Source organism: Mustela nigripes, chromosome 3, assembly GCF_022355385.1.
Source record: "Mustela nigripes isolate SB6536 chromosome 3, MUSNIG.SB6536, whole genome shotgun sequence".
Taxonomy (NCBI): domain Eukaryota; kingdom Metazoa; phylum Chordata; class Mammalia; order Carnivora; family Mustelidae; genus Mustela; species Mustela nigripes.
Window position 1 is genome coordinate 102,430,654 of NC_081559.1, and position 12,098 is coordinate 102,442,751.

General features: G+C 43.6%; 1 protein-coding gene and 1 pseudogene across 1 annotated transcript in view; both read left to right on the forward strand.

The window, feature by feature from the left end:
- CFAP221 (cilia and flagella associated protein 221) overlaps positions 1 to 958 on the forward strand; it is an 87,237-nt gene extending 86,279 nt beyond the window's left edge. The window contains exon 25 of the mRNA XM_059394444.1: positions 793 to 958. The gene's annotated coding sequence lies outside the window, so the exon portion shown is untranslated. The remainder of the gene's footprint in view (positions 1 to 792) is intronic.
- Positions 959 to 7,460: 6,502 nt separating this feature from the next.
- On the forward strand, positions 7,461 to 7,562 carry LOC132014627 (U2 spliceosomal RNA; annotated as a pseudogene).
- The last annotated feature ends 4,536 nt before the right edge of the window (positions 7,563 to 12,098 follow it).

Below are 12,098 nucleotides of genomic sequence, written 5' to 3' on the forward strand. Positions count from 1 at the left end.
ACCCCTGCCCTCCCCCACCACTGCACACTCTTTTTCTCTCAAAATAAATTAATAAATCTTAAAAAAAAAATTCCAGGTTCATCTTATATTTTCTCAGCCTCAGCCCTGGAGTCAATTATTTCTAGCCCTAACTCCTTTTATTGATGTTCTTATGAAGGATGCTCAGAGACAATCCCTGGGTGTTCATTGTTCCTGGGTCTCTGTTTCCAGGCTCTCTCGGTGGACAGAGCTGGGACACCTCCGTATTTTTACCAACCCACACATACATAGCTCTGTAGCTCACTCTCCACATCTATCAAGAACATGAATTGAAGGGCACCTGGGTGGCTCAGTGAGTTAAAGCCTCTGCCTTCAGCTCAGGTCATGATCTCAGGGTCCTGGGATTGAGCCCTGCATGGACTCTCTGCTCAGTGGGGAGCCTGCTTCCCCCCCACCGCCTGTCTCTCTGCCTACTTATGATAGCTTTCTCTCTCACTCTGACAAATAAATAGATAAAATAATAAATTCTTTAAAAAAAAAAATACTATATAAAAAAAAAAGAACATGAATTGATTCTGAGACTTCTGATTCTAATCACCAGTTTGTTTCGGCCTTCCTTTAACTCCTTTGTAACCCTCCCCCTACAGTGATAACCCCATTCTCATTATCTACAGTATGTTTATTTGTTCACTTTTAGCACATCCGTGAAGGGATGGCCCAATTGTTCACCTATCTCCTGTGAGAAACCCATGTTGTTGGTTTTTTTTTTTTTAGTTTGTTTGTTTTTTAATATTTTATTTATTTATTTGACAGAGAGAGAGCATAAGCAGGGGAAGAAGCAGAGGGCGAGGCAGAAGCAGGCTCCCTGCAGGGCAGGGGAAGCCTGTTATGGGACTCCATCCCAGGACTCCAGGATCAAGACCTGAGCAGAAGGCAGTGGCCTAACCAACTGAGCCACTCAGGTGCCTGAAACCCATGTTTTGACTAGATGACAGTATTTGCCTTCTTGTTGTCATTAGCATTACAGAGTTCAATAAAAATACAATTTTCCAAAGTTACGGCTCTTTTTTCCCTTCCACGCATGTCCATGTGGTTCTGACATGCATTTGGGATGCAGTTAGGTTCGTTTGTTCCTGTTTCTATTCCATCTCTGGTTCCCCAACATCCTAGTTGGGTTTAATTATTCATTTATATTTAGGATGTGCACAGGGTTCGCACAACATTCCCGTGGTTCTCACAGCCACACGAAAGAGGTGCTCGGGGAAGGGCCCGTCCCTCCTCATCTTACTACCCTGTTCATACCCACCCTGTAGGTAACCAGGCTCTTTAGTTTCTGGTTTATCCTACGAATCGGTAATTCTCATAAACCTCTGTAGGGCTGAAAACCTTACTTTCCCGCCCTGCATTCCTCCTCCCCACTCAGGCCTCTCAGCAGTTCCCCAAACACAGCCCGCTGGAGCACACCCTGCACCTGGGCCCTTGCTGTTCCTGAGGGGCTGTTCCACCCCCTTCCAGCCTTCCAGCCCCAGTTCAGACTCCCCCTGGCTCCCTGGCCTCGGGTTCTCCCGCACATCGCCCCCTCTCAGGTAGGGGTTAAATCTTTCCTCTGCCTACCTCATTGTCTGCCACTACGGAGGAGGGAGGGTCCCGACCTTGCTGCTCCAGGGAATCGCTGCCCTCATCATCCAGACTCAACACCATTTTGTCAACCTTGCTTGGTCCCACGCGTCCAGCCCGCACTCAGTAAGCCCCCCGCTAGCTCCACCTACTCCTTCCCCCTTCCTTCCTGGGCCCCCAGCGCTGTAGTATTTAGGTGAACATTCCTGCTGCTCAGGGCTTGTTACATGGCTTTGAACCTGGGCTCCTGTCAGTGCATCTATTTACACCTATCTCTGTTCCCCCACCTATAAACAAGGGCCAATTTATTTCGTTTCTTTCTGTGCCTTCCAAGGGTCATTTTACGACCCTCTAGAGGATTCGGGGACTGTGTTGGGGATCTGGCGCCACCTGGTGGATGCCTTAAGAAAGGCCTTGTCTGCCTTCCCAGGACACTGTAGCCTACGATTTCTTCCAGGAAACCAGTTTCCAAAAATTTAATATTGTATGCGCTTTTCTTCCTTTTTTCAGACCACTTTTAGATGGGAAAAGGCAAGAAAGCCTTCTTTGTATTGTCTTCCATGATCAGTTCCATAGAAAAAGTTGCTTCAGTGGAGTCACTGAACCACATGAAGTTTGGGGGCTTCTTTGTGGGCTCAGCCTGGTCCTATGGGGATGGTGGACACAGTCAAAGGTTGACTGCATGAGTGAGGAGCTCAGGGCTAAACAGTGGTCTCTCAAGACCTGCCAGCTCTTTCTCTCTTGTGTTCACTCAGATTATCTCAGCTCTCTCTCTCAAGCCGGAGAAATTTTAAACCACAAAACCTCAGGATAATTCAATAGTTCATTTTACAAGTAATTACAATTGCTTCCTCTTTTAGGACTTTCAGCTTGTCAAGTATTTTCTTAATGATCCTCACAATGTTCTGAGACACACAGACTAGCTGTTATCCTTGTAACATATATGGGGAAACTGAGGCCCAAAGAGGTTCATGGACTTGCCCAATTAACAAAAGAACCAGGTTTGGGCAGAACCCAGGCTGCCTAATTCTGAACCCAAGTTTCTCTCTAGCACACGAAAAAAATCAATGGAAATTGAAATTTTATAGTTTTATATATCTTTACTTTTTTATTTAAATATTCAGGTTTTGGGTTTCTAAGTGTCAAATAATGATATTTAGGGGCACCTGGGTAGCTCAGATGGTTAAGTGTCTGCTTTCAGCTCAAGTTATGATCCCAGGATCCTGGGATCAAGTCCCACATCGGACTCCACATTCAGTGGGGGAGTCTGCTTTTCACTCTCCCTCTCCCTCTCTTCCCTGTTTGTGTTCTCTCGCTCTCTCACTCAAATAAATCAATAAAATTTTTTTAAAATGATACTTATGTTTCACTCAATTATTCTTTAAAATATGTAATATGGAAAAAGCACAAACTAGCAAATTTTCTAGCTCTAAAATCAGTTTGGATCTAAAGAAACCAGACAATACATTTACCCCACAAGGGCAGTGGCCACATTTATGTGTCCCCAGCACAAATCAAGATGTTTGGCACAACATAGACTCTCAATAAATGTTTGTTGAATCCCAGAATACGAAAGAAATATGAAAACTATGGGTCTAATATCCATTTACATTCTCATGGACATGTGTTTATACAGTGTATTCACTATGGAAAAAAATAGGAGTTGAAGATAATAGATGAATTTTGAATCTAGAACATCAGAATCGGAAGGATGTAGAACCTCCTCTAGCCCCACCCAGATAAATACAGGTGTATCTCTGCAGCAAATATAGCAAGTTTGTGCAATCTCCTTGCCTTTTATTAAGTGGGGAAAATGGCAATATTAACTTTACGGAGTGGTTGTGGAGTTAAATGAGATGATTCTGACGATAGAGTGCACAGTAAATATTAGCTATTATTAGCATCTCAATATTTATTTGGCAAGGGAGGGAAGCTGAGTCCTTACCTGCCTCCCTGCCTTCCTCAATTCCCCTTCTACCATCCATGCCCCTGCTGAGCAAAGGGCCTGACCCAGGGCTCAATCCCAGGACCCTGGGATCATGACGCAAGCTGAAGGCAGAGGCTTTAACCCACTGAGCCACCCAGGTGCCCCTGGAGCATCACTTTGTTGCCAGAAAGTTTGCCTCCAAAATTATCCAGGGCAATTAAGGGATAAAGGAGCTGGTTAAAAGCACTCCCACTGAGCAAACTGTGACAATTATGACATTAGAAAGAAAGCAGTAGTTCTCTGCACAACCATATGAGGCAACTAAAAAAGAAAAGAAAAGGTTGTTTTAACCAAAACAACTTCTTAATGATGTTTACAGTATGTTAACAAAGCCAAACTGGGTGTATACTATATTCAAGCTTTGGTCAATGTCAAAATTTCATCATTGCAAGTCAAACAGCTAAAAGATATAATGGGAATCCTGGCAGGGGATTCAGAACTTCATCCATTCTACTCAAACAATGAAAAATTATGGAAGATTTACTACTAAAAAATTTTTAAAACCGCAGGGGCGCCTCCGCGGCTCTGTTGGTTGAGCATCTGACTCTTGGTTTCAGTTTGGGTCATGATCTCAGGGTTGTGGAATCTGGTCCCATGCTGGGCTCCCAGCTCAGCATGGAGTCTGCTTGAGATTCTCTTTCCCTCTCCCTTACCCCTCCTTTCTCTCTCAAATAAATAAATAGAATCCTTTTTAAGACTTTATTATTTATTTATTTATTTGAGAGAGAGAAAGAGCACAAGTCAGGGGAAGGGCAGAGGGAGAGGAAGAAACAGACATCCGGCTGAGCAGAGAGCCAGATGTAGAGCTCTATCCCAGGACCCTGGGATCATGACGTGAGCTTCATTTACTAAGCCACCCAGGCACCTCTAAATAAATAAATCTTTAAAAAAAGAACACACACACACACACACATAGATTTGGAAACTCTGATTATCCACACAGAGGCTCAACCTAATAAAAACAAACTCATGATCAGTCGTCTGGGAAATCACTCTGAGCCCAACCTTGACAAGAATATACCGCTCAAAGATCAACCCAGAACACAGCAGTGTGGAATGACTCGACAGGATGGTTCTGTGTCCCTGGGTTGGGAGACCACATTTGTCATGTCAGGGTGAATAAAAGATTCTCCCTCAAATGATACTCTCGTCCTGGTCAGGTCATCTGTAATAACAAGTTTCATCTCACAGTTTCCTACATACTTCAGTTTAAGAGGTTTAAAACACGTCAGAGTGTCTGTTACATTTATGTGACTGTTTTATTAGATTTACAAGAGTTGCTTAAGGGTGTAGAAAGATTTTGCTTATTAGATTTGAAAGGCTACATTTTGGGGGTAGTACATTTAAAAGAATTAGCTAAATTAAATTTGAAAATGTGCTTTGAAATGTCTCAGGGAATTTGATCAATTAAGTACAGGACTGGTGTGGTATAATTAAGGAAGATTTAATATGTAAAGCCTGTAGTTAATTGAAACTTAATCAAAGAACAAGTAGAAAAAATTCTTATTTTATATATTAAAAAGTGCTGGGTTTATTAATAAGATAGTATTTGTAAATTGAGGTTCTAGGCTTAGAAGACATGGGATATTTAAGCTTGCTATTTTAACCAATAATAATTAAGACACAAGCTACTTTTAAGTATTCCTATCATGCCCAAAAGGCCCCACAGAAGTTTTTTTCATGAAGAAATGGAGAAGTTGAGTAGACCACTACCAAGTAAGGACATTGAATCTCCCCACAAAGAAAAGTTCCAGAGTTGATGTTTTCAATGGTGCATCCTACCAAATATTTAAAGAAGAGATAATACCAATCTTTCTCAAACTTCTGCCAAAAAATTGAAAAGGAAGAACACTTCCTAACTCATTGTGAGGGTCAGCATTACCCCAGTACCAAAGCCAGACAAAGATTCAGCAAATATCCCTTAAGAACACTGATGCAAAAGCCCTCAACAAAGTACTAGTAAATCGAATTCAGCACCACATTTAAAAGGATTATACACCATGACTGAATGGGATTTATTCCTGCAATGCAAGGACAGCTCAACATATAAAAATAAATCAACATAATACACCATGTTCACAAAATAAAGCAAAAAAGGCAATGATCATCTCAACCAAAGCAAAATTTGACAAGATTTAACACACTTACATGAAAAAAACACTCAATTATTAGAAGGCGGAAGAGAGTCAGTAATGTATCCTCTAGACTGAGAAGGCACTTTTAACAACAAAACACAAAGCAAGCCACTCCATACCACTTACCTGCCGGTAACGATGGACGGGCCTCCAGAGACCTGGCTGCCACGACCACTCCAGGTGGTACCAAGCTTTTATCCTCCACCCACTCCCTGCCAGGCCCTGACTGCAACCCACAGCTCTTATAAAGCGAGGGGCATGGTGGTGAGGTCCCAGGGTAGTTATCTGAAGTGCTGCCACCTGTGTGCCCAACGGGCTCGCTACTCATTATCTCAAGTGACATCATCTATACCAAGATGGAAGGCCAAAGATGGAGTCAGCGTTGCCAGTACTCCTACACTCGACAAACCAGGAACAGAAGTAAACTGCCTCTATGTAATAAAAAGCCATATGAAAAACCCACAGCAAACATCATACTCAATGAGAGACTGAAAGCTTTTCCTCTAAGATCCAGAAAAAGACATGAATGCCTGCTTTCACTATCTTTAACATAGTACTAGAAGTTCTATCCAGAGCAATTCAGTTAGGCAAGGAAAGAAAAAGCATCCAATTGGGAAGGAAGAAGTAAAATTATCTCTGCTCATAGTTGATATGATCTTATATGTTAAAAACCCTAAAGATTCCACACCAAAAAAAACCTGTCAGAGTTAGTAAACGAATTTAGCACAGTAGCAGGATACAAAGTCAAAACATAAATTTCAGTTGCTATGCACTAACAATAAACAATCTGAAAAGGACATTATAAAAATACTTCCATTTACAATAGCAACAAAAAGAACAAAGTACTTAGGAATTAACTAAAAAGGTGAAAGACATAATGAAAACTATAAAATGCTGAAAGAAATTTAATTAGATATAAATAAATGGGAACACATTCCATGTACATGAATTGAAAGATTTCATCTTGTTAAGATGTCGGTGCTATCTATAGCAATCTACAGATTAAATACAATCCCTATCAAAATCCCAATGTCATTTTTTTTTTACAGAAATAGAAAAAACCCATCCTAAAATTCATAGGGAACCTCAAGAGACCCTAAATAGCAAAAACAATCTTGCAAAAGAAGAACAAAGTGAAGGAATCACACATCCTGATTTCAAAACTTACTACAAAGCTACAGTTATCAAGTCAGTATGGTACTAGCATAATGGCAGACGAATAGAACAGAATACAGAGTCCAGAAGTAAACTCATACATATACAGTCAAAAGATTTTTGGCATGGGTGCCAAGACCATTCGATGAGGACAAGACATTCTTTTCAACAAATGGTGCTGGGCAAACTAGATATCCACATGCAAAAGAATAAAATTAGACCCTTATCTAACACGGTATACAAAAAATTAACTCAAAATGGATCAGAGACATAATTGTAAGACCTAAAAATGTAAAACTCTAGAAGAAAGCATAGTTGCCATAGGGTGATAGGGCTTCATGATGTTTCATGATGCTGGATTTGGCCATGGTTTTTGGATATGACACCAAAGGCATAGGCAACAAGAGAAAATAGACAAATCGGACTTGGTGAAAATTTTAAAACTTCTCAAAAAACATGAAATGACAATGTCCACAGAGTAAAAAGGTAACCAACAGAATGAGAGAAAATGTTTACAAATCACATATCTGGTAAGGGATCAATATCCAGAGTCTATTGAGAACTCCTAAAACTCAGTAACAAAACACATCGCTTCTTGGCCTTTTGGCTAAGATCAAGTTGTAGTCGCTGTTCTTATCAGTTTAATATCAATAACAAAACAACCAAATCAAAACGTGGACAAAGCACTTGAATAGACATTTCTTCAAAGAAGATACATGAATGACCAATAAACACATGAAAAGAGGCTCAATATCACTAATGGTTAGGAAAGTACAAATAAAAACTATGAGATACTGTCTCACATTCATTAGGATGCCTGCTATCAAAATGTCCAGAAAACAGCAAGTGTTGGTGAGGATGTAGAAAAATTGGAGCCTTCGCTCACTGTTGATGGGAATGTAGATGGTATAGCTTTTGTGGGAAACAACATGGCGGTTCCTCAAAAAAAAAAAAAAAAAAAAATGCCATTTCATCTAGCAATTCATTTCTGGGTTCATATAAAAGATTTGAAGACCTGTACCCCTGAAACAAATAATACATTATATGTTAATTTAGGTAAAAAGATTTGAAAGTGGGGTCTTGAAGAGAGAATTTGTACACCAATACTCATAACAGCGTTATGCACAACAGTCAAAAGGTGGAAACAATCAATGTCTATTAACCGATGAATGTATTAAACAAAATATGGTGCATACATATAATGGAATATTTTTCAGCCTTCAAGAGAAAGGAGATCCTGTCACATGCTTTAACATGGACAAAACTTGAGGACATTATGCCCAGTTAAATTCCCCCTTCACAAAGAGACAAATACTGCAAGTTTCCACTTACATGAGATACTGCAAGTTTCCACTTACATGAGATACTTAGTCAAAATTAGCCACTGAAAGAAGTACTTACTATTTACATTGACCGAGAGGAGGGAACATGCCATGCCCTGTGGGGCAATGGGGGAGGTACCAGGCTCAGTCAGGAAGAAGGAGGAACAAGTAGAAAGCAGGGCCCAGAGCTTTCTCTGTTGAGGTTTCCATGGGGAGGAATGGTGAGGCAGGGGGAGAGTTTGGAAGAAGTTTAGGATTGGATAGTTTGAATAATTTTGGCAGGCTCTGGTCTTACAGGGTGGCCTCTACTTGTCCAGTACCTTACTCTGGGATTATTTAGAACAGGGAAAATATTGGGTTGGCATGTGAGAGCTGAAGGAGGTGGTCGGGGGTAAGGGCTCTGGATTAGTTGGTTTGCCATATGAAAGGCATGCTTGTGGTGGAAGTGTGGGGGGGTGTCATTTGTTATCTCTAGAAAATAGCTAATCCCAGGAGAGGCAGTCTTTCAAGGCTCCCAAATTGTAAAACTTCTTAAAATATGGAAAAGTTTAAAAACATGACTCGAACACTGCCTCAGTTCTCAGGAATCTCTGCCACCCCATCACAGTCATTGACTCCCACACTCATACACTTGACCTTGCCATCACCAATATGGATACTGTAAGGTTTTATAGGCGAGATAAACACGACACCAGGCGAGGTAGGCACAAAGTAAGATTTATTAAAGGCACTCTCTAGCGAAGTTTCAGGGCTCAGGGGAAGGGGAGCCAAGAAAGTTGCGCCAGGAGGAGGTGGGCACCCTCAGGGGAGGTTCCGCAACTCTGGAAAGCAGAGTAGGGGAAGTAGCGCTGGGAGGGAGTTGACGGGGGTCTTTTATCTGTCTCCTGCATAGGTATCGGGTTACCTATGGTGACTGACCTGGGCATACATCCTTTTGGCGGGAGAGTCAAGGGTTACGGGGGGGGGGGGGGGGGGCGGGGGTGGGCTGGAATATGGGGGGACCCCACCGTGGCCAGATCGCAAGGCAGCGGTAATTTCCGATGCTCTTCCTGCACTGCCACGGGTCATTTCTATCGTTCTTCCTGCACTCCCGGAGCCCGCCGACCCAACAGATACCACCTCTGACGCATCCATTTCCAGCCTCCTACCTTCTAATCACCACTTCCTTATACACATTAAAAAAAAATTATTATGGAAATTTCCAAACATACATAAAGTAGAACACAGTATAATGAGCTCTCCCCTAAACTCATCAGGAAGCTACAACAACTACCATCATTTTGTTGATGTTGTTTCCTATCAGACCCTGGTTTTTGCGGTGGTGCTTGTGGTTTCGTTTGGGCTGTAATATTTTGAACTAAAGAGCGGACCTCATGTCATTGCACCTATCAACATTTCGTTATGCATCTCTAACCGATAAGGACTTTTTGGCTTACGTAAAATTCGTGTTTCATCCCACCTAACAAAACAAGCACTTCACTAACATCACCTGACACTCAATCCATATTCAGATCTCCCTGTGGTCTCAAAGCTCTCTTTTTTTACTGTCAACTATCAGTTCAGGATTCCAACAAAAGCCACGTGTTGCATTTAACTGCTAAGTCTTTCACATCTCTTATTTTATAACATTCTCCTTTCCATTGTTTTTATGCCCATGTTTTGTTTAGAGAAAGTGCATCATTTGCCCTGCGGACTACCCCACATTCCAAATCTAGCTGAGGTCACATATGAAAGCAGGTTATAGCACTATTTACAGACACGAACGAGCAGCCAGATGTGGAGTCTCAGAACCCAAACAGATCTCAGTAATACAAGCTAATAGCTCTATGGTCTAAACTGTGCTGGGCATTATATATGCATGAACACATTGAGTCCCCATAATAAGCCATTTTTTAAAAAAGATTTTATTTATTTATTTGTCAGACAGAGAGAGAGCACAAGCAGGAGAAGCAGCAGGCAGAGGGAGAGCACAAGCAGGAGGAGCAGCAGGCAAAGGGAGAAGAACACACACACACATCCGCACTGAGCAGGGAGCCCCGATGCGGGACTCAGCCCCTGGACTCTGGGATCACGACCTGAGCTGAAGGCAGTGGCTTAACTGCCTGAGCCACCCAGGCACCCCACTCTCATCTCAATTTATTAACGAGAACACTGGGCCCCGAGAGGTTCACTCGCCTAAAGTCACACAGCTAGTAGGGGATGGAGCTAAGATCTAACCTAAGCAGTGCAGCTCCAGCATCCGTGCTGTTCACCATTGCTAGATTTACATCTGGTCACAGGCCCCTTTATGACAGACTTCCAGGGCCAAGATTAAAGGGAGACCCCCAAATGCCATCCAGGGACATGTGATTTGAAGTGCCTGCCCTCACTGTCTTTAGTTATATAGATAAGGATATCCAGAAAACTTTCACAATTAGGATGTAACAGGATACCTTAAGACCGATATTATCCTCACTTTAGAGATGAGGAAACTGAGATCCGGAGGGGTGACATCCTTTACAAAAGAGCAAGAGCCCCCTGCCTCCTAAGAAATTTCTCTTTCCCTAAGCTGCAGTCTCCCTGAGCACTGCTTCTGAGCTGAGGCACCAGCCCAAGTCTGGCGGCAGCCACACCAGATCTCGGTTCTTCTCTAGCATCAGCACAGTTATCTCTGCCAAACCAACCTATGACTCCAGAAGGATCTGCTGAGCCAAGCCTGAGACAGGAAACACCAGCCCCATGGTCTCTCCACCTTGAATCAGGTATGGTCCTGACTGACATTACAGCTAGTTCTTTTGTGGTCAAGAGCCCTGTAGAAAGGGCTGAGCTAGTGGCTTGTCTGGAGACCCAAGGGTCCACAGCCTGCTAAACGTCAGAAGCCCCAATGCCCACAAGTTTCTGGATCTCCTTACATCTCATCTTCCCTCACAGTCTCACCTTTCCACCCAGGAGATCAGTTCTTTTCCCCTCTTACTCCAGGGCTTGGATGGAAGAGAGAGTCAGATGCAGAGGCCAGGCCCATTTGGGAGAATTAGCAAGACCCACTAGGCTGAATTTGTATGGAGGCAGGAGATGGAGCAGAAAATGTTCAAGGACAGGAGTCCTGTGCCATTCAGGCGCATGCTAGGTGCATATGAGCTGCTCAAACTAAATGCCTCCCTTCTTTATCTGTAAAATGGGAATAATGTACTTCATGTGTCCACAGACTTTTTCTGTAAGGGCCAGATAGTCACAATTTTAGGCTTTTTGTTTCAGCCTGTCTCTGTCCTGGCTGCTCAACTCCGTCCTTCTGGGATAAAGCAGCCACAGGAAACTATAAAGAAATGGGCATGACTGTCTTCCAATAAAACTTTATTTACAGAAACGGGTGGCGCACTGGATTTGGTCCACCCGCAGGGTGATGATCCCTGACCTAACTGGAGCGCTGCTAGAAGACGAGGTGACAGGCGCGACGCTGCTCTGTGGACTGTACAGTGTGGATCATTTGCGAGGAACTGGAGGGGCAGCTGCTATGGTAATAAAATAAAGCTCAGCGCAGCTTACTGGCGGTGAACGCTTCCAGACAGAAAAGGCCTCCGACTCGGTAGTCACGTGGGCAGGGGCTCCGATGGGGGCTTAGCCGTAAGCCACCTCCTGACCCACGCAGATACGCTGTTTCCTAAAGGCGGTCTCTCGAGTGCATACAAAGAAGCGCTAGTCCGCTTTGGTCATCCTGAAGCGAGAGTGGGGCAGTTCGCAGCCCCACCGCAAGGTGCTCCGACACCAGCCACCAGGGGGCTAGTCTGCGTGCCACGGTCCCTACCCCCCGAGGCCCGCCACCCCAGGCCCGCCCCCCGGAGGCCCGCCCCCCGGAGGCCCGCCCCCCGGAGGCCCGCCCCCCGGAGGCCCGCCCCCCGGAGGCCCGCCCCCCGGAGGCCCGCCCCC